Below are 12606 nucleotides of genomic sequence, written 5' to 3' on the forward strand. Positions count from 1 at the left end.
ACACCAGGGCCCAGGGCACATGTGTATATACATTCATAAATTAGGTGCAGTCTCTAAATATAGATTCTGCAAAGCACTGGATTGATAGCCACGGATGTGGAGATGAACTTCAGTGAAGAACTGGAATACAGTCCTTGCTCTTCTGCCACCCCCTGCTGAAGTGTTCAGATGTTGCACTTCCAGTTTGGAGCTATTCCTCACTATGTTGGTGTCTTGAGTTCCAAGAATCTCATGTTCACCCCTTCCTTTGTACCCACTGGTCACAGTCTGTTCTCACCTGTGGTGTAGTGGCTATCTGAAGAAATCCTGGTTATCTTTTCTTGAGTTTTCAGGTGATTTTCCACTGTTTTTCCTAGTTTATCAGGAGAGTAATGTCCAAAATGTTGTAATCTGTCTGGAACTTTTGGGAAAGACATAAACTGTGAACTTTCAAGTACAAAGATTTAGGGGCATTTTGTGCAACTATGATTGCACAATTCAAAGCTAAATGTTTTCTGTGATAATTTTAAGAGTTTTTTAGTTGATAATTTTAGGTGAGATTTTCTTTGAGTTGTTACATTGCCTTCAGAATAATGAAATATGTAGAATAGTACTCCTTTCTCTGAGAGAAAGTGGTGAAGCAGATATACTGGTGTCTAGCTTTCTCTCCCCATTGCTGTCTTTTTCTCCTCTCTTGATTTCTATTTGTCCTATCCAACAAAATAGCAGCATTAACAACAATAACAACAACAACAACAACAGCTACAAAATGGAAATAATGGCCACTAACAGTCGTGGATTCATAGTGTAGGCAGTGAACCTCAGTGATAATGCTGGAGGCAAAAAAAATTCTTAAAATATGAGGTAGATTTAAGTTGGGGGTGAGAGTGTTTTGATGGTATTTATCATGGTGTTGTGAGAAATTGTACAATTCGCAAACATCTACAATGTAAACCATTACCCATAATAAAAACATAAATATAAAATGAGGGAGGGGTAAGCCTTCTCAAATCTGCAGAAGATAAAGGAATTTACCACCACCAGATCTGTCTTGCAAGAATTACTGAAAAGAGCCCCATACAAAGCAAAGAAATACACATTCTGAAGTGATCGGCAGTACACTTGAACCAAGAACACCAACAAAAGAGAAAAGAACAGTGAGATTTTTTAAAAGGGAGTGGGGTAGGAACAGTTAGAAAAAAAATCAGATGTCAATGAATCAAGACAGACCAACTTCAAAAAAATAATGTTAGATATAGTAAATTAGAGATAACATTTATGGTAACCACAGTACAAAATATTAAACAGAAACACATTACAAGTGTACAACTGAAATCAGTGAGAACTTATCTTAGAAACCCATTTATATGAAGAATCAACAAAATATTTAAGAACTTCGAAACAAAAAGTGGAATGGCTATAAGTAAACCACATATATTAGTAGTCACCCTGAATGTGAAAGACTTAAATACATCTATCAATATACTCAGACTATTATACTATACTAGACAAGTGGATTAAAGAACAAGATCCATCCATTATATGTCTCTAGAAAACACACACATGAAGAAAAGTCAAATGGAAACTTAAAGTAATGGACTGGAGTAGGATGTTAGTAGCCGAGAGACAGGAGTGGAACTACTTTGGGAACCCACCAAATCACCAGAGCATCCAGAGACCACAACTCTGCTCAGACATCCAGCTCTACCTAGTTGAGAAACTTCTGTAAAGAGCAAAGAATGTCAAGGACCTCCTGAGACTGCAATAAGAGGAGACTGGGAGTAATTTTGGAACCCACCAAGTTGCTGGTGTGAGACATTAAGCTAAAAAAAACCATTTATAGTTAAAAAGCCCTTAGGCTACTATAGCCTACAAGGAAAACAAAGAACAAAAGAAGCTTTAACAGCCACTGTGCTTCAACTCAGGGACTGAGGTAACAACTGTTACTTTCCACAACTGTGAACTCTGAGTACCTTATTTAGACACAAGTCAATTCAGGCAAGAGTGGACGTAAAAGTACTGAGAGAAGAACCTCATAACACACTATCATAATGGTTAAACCAAGGAGAAACTTGGAGAAATGAACCAGGAAATAGGTCCAGCCTCCCAAAGGTAGAAACACAGAAGAATGAGATCAACATCGAAGCACTAGCTGAGGAATTAGTCACAAAAGTAAGTAAAGAGTTTGAAAGAATTGTCATCAGAAATGCAGAAACAACAAATGAGACTCTGGAAGAAAGCACTAATTATGTCGAGGTAATTAGAGAGCTGAAAGCTGACTAGCTGAGCTAAGAGCACAACTATCTGAACAAGCTAATACAGTGTCAGAACAGGGTAACAAAATAGCTGAGCTACAGAAAACAACAGAGGGGAGATAGAGTATAATGAATGAGTCAGAAAACAGAATTAGCAGACTAGGATGAATTAGAGAAAACTAAGAAAGAAGTAAGAGATACTGATAACAACAACAGAGGCATATGGGGTGACTTAGAAAAATAATATATGCATTATAGGCCTAGCAGAAGAAGAAAGAGAGGGAGGGGAAGAAAGCATTCCACAGGACATAATCGATGAGAAGTTCCCAACTGTAGACAAGATAAAAGGCATAAAGGAGTCTATTGTGTTGTTCCAGATAGAGATGACTGGTAACAATGGAGAGAGGGATTTATTTGAAGTCTAGGCCCATCTTGTCTGTTTGGGAATCTCAGGACTCCCAAAGTATGGCCCCAGCTTATGGGGTGGCCTGATAGTGACTAAAGAGTCACCATTAAAGTTTTCCAGTCTCTTGCCCTTATTCAGCTTTTGTAGTCCTTTCTTTGATAACGATAGCTTTGGAGTGACAGAGGGAAGCATAATAGGAAGTAGGTGAGGAGAGTATCTAGGTCTAAGTAGACACAGTTTCATTAGGAACTTTATGGTGTCTTTTTAAGTCTTTCTACTTGCTTGCTGCATATACTGACTCACTGCAGAATATTGTGCACTTTTGCTTTCAGGTATATATTTTGCCCTAACGTATGGACACATGTGAATATATGCCCTTTCTCATGGGACCTGGTTTATATCTCGGTTTTGGGACTTTGTTAGGGTAATGGAATCAGAGAAGCCTATCAGAGAGGAAAGGTCTCACCCAAGTAATTAGGCTGAAGGGTTGACATTCCATGCCTGACATCTCTGGACACAATCTACAGTGAAACATGCCGAGGTGGTACTCCTTGCATTGATTAGGTTGGTGTCAGCAGATACAATCTCATTTGAAATGTATTGAGATTTGCATGCAGGAAAGTGAGCCCCACCCTAAAAGTTATAGGACAGGGGGGAATATAGGCTCTATAGAGGAAGCAAGAGGTTCCTTCTGTCTCAGGGTTTAAGAAGGCAATAGATAGTTTTTGCTATAGTCAAAATATTTTGCAATGTGTTAACATTAAAATGCCATTGTTAGGATATGCTGTATCATACATAACATCACCATAATTTATGTCCTTTGATGTTATTTATATATAATTGTGTCTTATAGAATAACACCACCAGTTGCTTCTGTTCTCCCTGGTCTAAGCTTGTAGTAGAGTCAACATTTCAAAGACTCAGCCTCTGGTCTGTGCATTAAGAAGTGTGAGACATTCAGTCAAGTTTTACCATGGCTCCAGGGCACATTGGTGGGGTCATCTGTCTACGGAAGTCTGGGTGGCATCATGTTAGTATCTGCAACCTGGTGGCTGATAGAAGAGTTAACATATAAAGCCAAACAAATTGTTGACTAATCATGAACCTAAAGTTCAGAATATTGCAGATGAAGATTGGGAAGTCTCCATTTTGTAGACTGATAGTAGTCCTATTTTAGTTATATTCCAATGGGTACATGAGTATAATAGTTGTTTATTTATTTATTTATTTTTATTCATCATCTTTCATGGACCTGTATTCTCCCCACCCACCCATCCACCCCAGAGTCTTTTACTTTGGTGTAATACTCCAATTTCATTTCAGGTTTGACTTGTGTTTTCTTTTCTAATTTTGTTTTTCAACTTCGGCCTGAGAGTGAGATCATCCCATATTCATCCTTCTGTTTCTGACTTATTTCACTCAACATGATTTTTTCAAGGTCCATCCAAGATCGGCTGAAAACGGTGAAGTCACCATTTTTTACAGCTGAGTATATTCCATTGTGTATATATACCACAACTTGCTCAGCCACTCATCTGTTGTTGGACACCTGGGTTGCTTCCAGATTTTGGCTATTACAAATTGTGCTGCCAATAACATATGTGTACACAGATCTTTTTGGATGGATGTGTTGGGTTCCTTAGGATATATCCCCAGGAAGGGAATTGCAGAGTCATAGGGTAGGTCCATAGGGTAGGTAGCCTTCTGAGAGTTCTCCAGACTGTTCTCCACAGAGGTTGGACCAGTTTAGATTCCCACCAGCAGTGTAGGAGGGTTCCTTTGACCTCACACCCTTTCAGCATTTGCTGCTGTTACCTTTTCTGATGTATGACATTCTCACAGGAGTGAAGTGATATCTCATTGTTGTCTTGATTTGCATTTCTCTGACAATCAGAGACTTGGAGCATTTTTTCATGTGTTTCTCGACCTTTTGGATCTCTTCTGTGGTGAATATTCTGTCCAAGTCCTCCCCCCATTTTTGGATGGGGTTATTTGTTGTCTTGTTGAGTTTGGCAAGCTCTTTATATATGTTGGTTATTAAACTCTTGTCTGATGTATGACATGTAAGTATCTTCTCCCACTCTGTGAGGGGTCTCTTGGTTTGGGAAGTGGTTTCTTTTGCTGTGAAGAAGCTTTTTAATTTGATGTAGTCCCATAGGTTTATACTTGCCTTAGTCTTCCTTGTAATTGGATTCATTTCATTGAAAATGTCTTTAAAATTTATGCAGAAAAAAGTTCTGCCAATATTTTCCTCTAAGTATCTGATAGTTTGTGGTCTAACATCCAAGTCCTTGTTCCACTTGGAATTTACTTTTGTATTTGGTGAAATACAGTGATTCAGTTTCATTCTTCTGCATGTTTCAACCCATTCTTTCCAACACCATTTGTTGAAGAGACTCTGCTTTCCCCATGAAATAGTCTGGGCCCCTTTGTCGAAGATTAGATGTCCATACGTGTGGGGCCTCATTTCTGGGCTCTCAATTCTGTTCCACTGGTCAGTGTGTCTGTTCATGTTCCAGTACCAAGCAGTTTTGATGACAATGGCCCTATAATACAGTTTGAGATCTGGGAGTGTGATGCCTCCGGTTCTGTTCTTTTTTCTCAAGATTGTTTTGTCAATTCTAGGTCTTTTCTGGTTCCAGATAAACATTTGTAGCATTTGTTCTATTCTCCTAAAGAATGTGGTTGGGATCTTGATGGGGATAGCATTAAATTTGTAGATGGTTCTGGGTAGTATATTCATTTTGATGATGTTAATTCTACCAACCCATGAACATGGAATATCTTTCCACTTCTTTGTGTCTTTTTCAATTTCTTTGAGTAGTGACTCATAATTTTCAGTATACAATCTTTCACTTCTTTGGTTAGGTTTATTCCTAGATATTTCATAGTTTTTGTTGCTATAGAAAAAGGAACTGATTTCTGGATTTCAATTTCTTCTAACTTAGTGTTTGCATAGAGGAATGCCACTGACTTTTGAATGTTAATTTTATGGCCTGACACATTACTATATTGCCTGATGATTTCCAAAAGCTTCTTGCTGGATTCCTTCGGTTTTTCCATGTATACTATCATGTCATCTGCAAATAGGGAGAGTTTGACTTCTTCTCGTCCAATCTGTATGCCTTTAATTCCTTGCTCCTGCCTGATTGCTATGGCAAGAACTTCCAACACTATGTTGAATAGTAATGGTGATAGTGGGCAGCCCTACTAGTAACTGTCTAGTAGCCCTGTCTAGTAACTCATCTGAGGGGAAATGCTTCCAGTTTTTCACCATTGAGTATGATGTTGGCTGTAGGTTTGCTATATATAGACTCCACTATCTTCAGGAATTTTCCATCTATTCCCATTTTTTGTAGTGTTTTAATCATAAAGGGATGTTGTATTTTGTCAAAGGCTTTCTCTGCATCTATTGATATGACCATGTGGTTTTTGATGTGGTGGATCACATTGATTGATTTACATATATTAAACCAACCTTGCATGCCTGGGATAAACCCCACTTGGTCATGATGAACAATCTTTTTTATATACTGCTGTATCCGGTTGGCGAGAATTTTGTTCAATATTTTTGCATCTATGTTCATCAGAGATATTGGTCTGTAGTTTTCTTTTTTGGTTGTGTCCCTGTCTGCTTTTGGTATCAGGGTGATGTTGGCTTCATAGAAGCTGGCAGGGAGTATTCCAGTGTCTTCAATCTTCTGGAAGACTTTTAAAAGTAGAGGTATTAGTTCTTCTTTGAAAGTTTTGTATAATTCATTTGTAAAACCATCTGGTCCAGGACTTTTATTTTTGGGAAGATTTTTGATAACAGTTTCAATTTCCTTAGCTGTGATGGGCCTGTTCATGTTATCCACTTCCTCTTGACTTAGTTTTGGAAGTTGGTAGGTATCTGGGAAATCATTCATTTCTTCCAGGTTCTCTAGCTTGGTGGCATATAGTTGTTCATAGAAGCCTCACACGATATGTTGAATTTCTGCAGTGTCTGTTGTGATATCTCCTCTTTCATTTACTATCTGATTTATTTGGCTCTTCTCCCTTTTTTGTTTTGTGAGTCTGGCTAAAGGTTTGTCGATTTTGTTTACTCTTTCGAAGAACCAACATTTACTTTCATTGATCTTTTTTATGGTTTTCCTATTCTCAATGTTATTTATTTCTGCCCTAACTTTAGTGATTTCTGTCCTTCTGGTTGCTTTAGCATTCCTTTGTTGTTCTTCTTCTAGGTCTTTAAGATGTGCAATCAGGCTGTTTATTTGTGCCTTTTCTTGTTTCCTAATGTGTGCTTGTATAGCTATGAACTTTCCTCTTAGGACTACTTTAGCTGTGTCCCAAATATTTTGATAGCTTGTGTCTTCATTTTCATTGAACTCTCGAAACATTTTGATTTCTTCCTTGATTTCCTCTTTGACCTAGAAGTTGTTAAGAAGTGTACTGTTGAGCTTCCACATTTTGGGACTGTTACTAATCTTTTGTTGATTGTTAAGTGTTAGTTTAATTCCACTGTGGTCTGAGAAGATGCTTGGGATGATTTCAGTGCTCTTGAATTAGCTGATGCTGTCTTTATGGCCTAACATATGGTCTATCCTTGAGAATGATCCATGTGGATTTGAGTAAAATGTGTATTCCAGTTTCTTGGGATGAATGACTCTGAAAATGTCCAATAGTTCTAGTTTATCTATCTCTTCATTTAGCTCCCTTATGTCTTTACTGATTTTCTTCCTGGATGATCTGTCAAGTTGAGAGAGTGGGGTGTTGAAGTCCCCTACTATGATTGTGTTACTGTTAATATATTGTTGTAGCTCTTTCAGTAGAAGTTTGATGTATTTAGATGGCTTCTCATTGGGTGCATAGATATTAATAATTGTTAAGTCCTCTTGATTGACTGATCCTCTGAGCATTAAGTAGTGTCCATTCCCATCTTTTTAAATCTTATCTGTTTTAAAGTCTATCATGTCAGATATGAGAATAGCTGTTCCTGCCCTTTTTTGTTGGCCATTGGCTTGTATGATAGTTTTCCATCCTTTCACTTTAAGTCTGTGTTTGTCTTGTTGGGTTAGGTGAGTTTCTTGTAGACAACATATTGTTGGGTTGTGTTTTCTGATCCATCTTCCTACTCTGTGTCTTTTAATAGGTGAATTCAGGCCATTGACATTTATTGATATCAAAGATTGAAGATATTTTAACGCCATTCTTGTAGAGTTTTAGAGTGTTTTGATAGATGTCCTATTTGTGGTGGTCTGGTTGTTTTTAGGAGACCTTTCAGAACTTCTTTCAGGGCAGGCTAGGTGATGGTTGCTTCCTTCAACTGTTGCTTGTCTGAGAAGGTTTTGATGCTTCCATCTAGTCTGAATGACAGTCTAGCAGGATATAGTATTCTTGGCTGAAAGCCTTTCTCATTGAGTACTCGATAGATATCTTGCCATTCTCTTCTGGCCTGTAGTGTTTGTTTGCAGAAGTCTGCTGCTAATCTTATGGTTTTCCTTTGTAGGTGACTCTTTGTTTCTCTCTTGCAGCCTTGAGGATCCTTTCTTTATCCTTATTCCTTTCCATTCTAAGTATGACATGTCTTGGTGTCTTTAGGTCTGGGTTAATTCTGTTTGGGACCCTCTGGGCTTCTTGAATCTTTATGTCTTTGGTGTTGTCTAGACTAGAGAATTTTTCAGCTATTATGGCCTGGAGAATGCTTTCTTCCTCTCCTTCTCTTTCTTCCTCTGGTAAGCCAATAATGCGTATATTGTTTCTTTTGAAGTCATCCCATAGGACTCTGTTGTTGTTTTCAGCATCTCTTAATCTCTTTTTGAGATCTCTTACTTCTTTTTTAGTTGTCTCTAATTCATCCTCAATCTGCTAATTCTGTCTTCAGCCTCATAGATTCTATTCTCTCTGCCCTCTACTGCTTTCTGGAGTTAATCTATTTTGTTGCCCTGCTCTGATACTGTTTTAGCTTGTTCAGCTAGTTGCCTTCTTAGCTCAGCGATTTCAGCTTTCAGCTCTCTAATAACCATGAGATAATTAGAATTTTCTTCCATATTCTCATTTGTTGTTCCTGCATTTCTGATTACATTTTTTTCAAATTCTTTACTCACTCCTGTTATTATTTCCTTAGCTAATGTTTGGATGTTGAACTCGTTGTTTTGTGCTTCACCCTCTGGTGGACTTTAAGCTGGACTCTTGTCCTGGTTCAAGTCTCCAATATTTTTTCTTGTTGTTTTAACCATTTTATATATTATGTTATGAGTTCCCTTTATCAGTACTTTTCAAATTATTGATCACTATTGCCTGGATTGACTTGTGTCTAAGCAATTTAATTAAAGGGTTTACCGTGGTGGAAGTTAACAGTTTTTTCAATCCCTGAGTTGGAGCTCAGTGGTGTAAAAGCCTCTTCTTTTTTCTTCCCTGTAGGCTATGGGAGCCTGAGGGCTTTTAAACTGTCAATAGGCTTCTTAGATTAATCACTGACTCCTGACCAAGAGATAAAGCAGGGTGTGGCAGAGATAATCCAGTGGTTATGCAAAGAGACTTTCACAGCCCCTCAGCTATGCCACCGAGGTATAGGTCTTCTCCTGAGTTTCCCGGTTAGATCTCTGTCCCCTGGTGTCCCTCCCTGTTGCTGCTCCAGATTCTGAGAGTAGTAGCAATGGAGACTCAGAGTTGCACTTGGTGAGTCTCTGGGGAGTCCTTTCCTCCCTTCAGCTGTCCCCTTGTTGTGGAGCAGACTGGAGGTGGTGTCTCCACTGATAAACTGTTGAACTGTTAGCAGTCACTTAATCTCTCCTTAGGCCCCTCTCTCCTCTCTGTCACCAGCCACGCGTGTTTGTGCTCACGGGTGATTTACTGGGTTCCTGTGGTCATTCTAGTCCTGTCTTGTTTCGGTCCGGGTGGTCTCCTTTGGTATTCCTAGTTGATCCGGGAGAGGAGAGGAGAGAAAGCGATCTGCTGCTCGTAGCTCCACCTCCGGAAGTCGAATCCTTTTTTTTTTTTTTTTTTTTCCTGAGCCTGACATTTGATATGCAGGTGGGTCCATGTTATTGTCTGGGGAGATGATGTCATGGCTGGAAAATGAACCAGAAAGCTGGATCAGGGAAGAGCATAATGAGCTTTCTATAGTCTGTTTCTGATAATCTTTCTGTATCTGGACCTTCTTGGATTTCCTCTGTCTTGCTTCTATTTGTGTGAAGCCACATATTCAACTGGTTGTTCATAGTTCCGTGCTTGCACAGTTCTGTGCTGGTTATTGTCAGCCAGCAGGTGGTGCTGTTGTGATCTCCAGGCTTGCCTTGATTATTTTCCGCAGTGGGTGGGGTGGGGGTTTGTTTTTGGGTATCAAGTGTTTGGAGTTGCTCTCTGGCTTTGGTTGTGTCCTTGCCTTAAATTCAGAAGGCTAAAAAACAAAACAAAACAAAATAAAATCCCTAAGTCAAAGGATGAGAGGGTTTAAGCTACCTTCTCTTTTCTTCCAGTGTAGGGCAATTGTGAGGATGTAGTTGAGCCTGCAGGGCTTGATGTGAGGGGTGCGTCTATCCTGTCAGTCTCTCTCTCTCCTGAGAGTTGGAACGAGGAGGGACAGGAGAACCCCCAAGGTTTGCCTTTGTCTTATCAGACTCCCTGCCTCACAAGTCACCCTGCATTGTTCTGCCTCCTGGAGCCCGGCATTCCTTAAAACATTAAACCAGCTCCCCCTGCTCCACCCTGCATTCCTTGATACTATGGCCCATCCTTTTATTATCTACATGCCAATCTTCTGTTTTGTCTCACAGATCACTTAAGGCCTCCTCTCTATTTCCCCACCCATCCTGCTCATTTTATATAGTCTATTCCTGCCCTCAAGACCACAGGGTATTATTATTATCTTACTATATATTATATTATTATTATATTATATTATTATTATATTATTATTGGGAGGACCAGGGGGCAGGTGGGAAGGCTGACTCTGGCCATTGCAGTTGGCGACACATAGCTTAACCAGGAGTGCTACCACATGACTCTGGGGCTCTCGGATGAATAAAGATTTGAATTGGCTCAGCACCACAAGCTTGGTTCCTGGGTCATCTCTCTCTCGTGTTGCTAGCCTGACATTCCAGGACTACAAACTCTGCTCACTCTCCAAAGTGATGGGGCTCTGCCCTGTGTGGCCCAGATCTCTGACTTAACTGTGTTGTCCTTTCAAACAGCACGCCTATTGCCCCAGCTACGCATGCAAGCACCCATCAGAGGCTGTAAATCTTTCAGCTGTTTGTTATGGATTCAGTTATGTACTTGTGTTTATTTGTTGTTATGGGAACAGCGCCAATCTGATTGCTGCTAATCCACACACCATGCCTCTCGGAACCAACTGATAGTAAATATTAATAGCTGGAATCAGAAATTTGAGGTAAGGTCCAAACGGACCCTTACTTGCTTTTGATCTTAAGAACCTCCAGTAGGTTCCTGATTATGAAAAAATTTGTTCTGTTTTATATATTAATGATGTTTCAGACACCAAGTTGCAGATGCTACCATGATGCCCACTAGACTTCTCTGGTTAGATGACCTAACCAATACACCTTGGAACGGCACACTCCAGAAGCCTGCCCCACTAGGGAAAGAAAGAAACAGACTTAGAGTGTGGATCAACCTGCCAATGCCAATGTTCAGTGGAGAAGCAATTACAGAAGCCAGACCTTCCATCTTTTATACCCCATAATGATTCTGGGTCCATGCTCCCAGAAATTTAAAGAATAGGAAAGCTTTCAAGGGAGGGGATGGAATACCAAGCTCTGGTGGTGGAAATAGTGTGGAATTGTACCCCTCTTATCCTATGATCTTATCAATAGTTTTTATTTTACAAATAAATTTTTAAAAAGAACAGAAAAAAAGAATCTTTAGTGGTATCCCAAGTCTTAGTGATCTTGAAATTAAATAAGATTTAATAAATAACAGCAATTAAGGAGTACTTATTACTGCAATTTAGCAAGTTTAAGTATTATATATATATGCACATATATATATATATTAAGACATTACTTGAAGATTTACTGTCTGAGCTGGGTACTGAGTAAGAAAACATCACTGTTGCATAATTACCTCTGTATCTCATTACAAATATTAGGTAAGATACAGAACACTCTCGGAGATAAATAAACTTGATAATTCTGTGCCTTCTTCCAGATGGAATTACAAGCAAATATGTAGATTTTAAAGATATTTGAATGGGAGATACAGTCTCCACAGAGCTATAAAAGTAAACAAGACATGTTAAGTTATATCAGCATCAAATTCTAATTTATCAAGTTCAGAAAAGAAATTCCTGTGGTGATCTATCCACAAAAATAATTATTTTAACCTTTTAACTTAGGGCTTCACTGGTAGCATCCTCCACTACTTCTACTTCATCTTCACCTCCTCCTCCTCCTTCTTCTCCTCCTTTAAAAGAATAGGCCTAGGAGCTATCTACAAAACGGAGACCCCCAAATCTTTACCTGCAATATTCCAGCCTTTAGGTTGATGATTCGTCAACAATTTGTTTGGCTTTATATGTTAAATCTGTTGGTTTTGCCTCTATATGTCAGTTTCTTCCTTTTGCTGCAGTCTGCACTCTTTACTCCTTGATCTTACTTTTAGAAAGACTCACCGTTTTGTGTTTTTGCTTTGGCTGTTTGGGGTTCAGCATTTCTGGTTTCCATTCACCTTCCTCTATATCTATATTTTCACAGTTGCCTAGGCAATGGAAAGTTTTCTGTAATCATTTCTTTGGATATGCTCTATGCTCCTCTCTTTTTCACTTCGTCCTCAAGCACCCCAATACATTTCACGTCTTTTCTTCTGATGGTGTCTGCTGTTTTACAGAGAAATGAGTCATTCATTATTCATAACACTTTCTCCTTCAGCAGCTTTGCACTCTGAGAGTGTGGGGGTTTTATTTTCTAGCCCTGCTCTTCTATCCTCAACTAGGTTAATCTGGATACCAGTCCTCTTGTAAAGGCC

The sequence above is a fragment of the Erinaceus europaeus genome, chromosome 13 (genome assembly GCF_950295315.1).
Source record: "Erinaceus europaeus chromosome 13, mEriEur2.1, whole genome shotgun sequence".
Lineage (NCBI taxonomy): Eukaryota > Metazoa > Chordata > Mammalia > Eulipotyphla > Erinaceidae > Erinaceus > Erinaceus europaeus.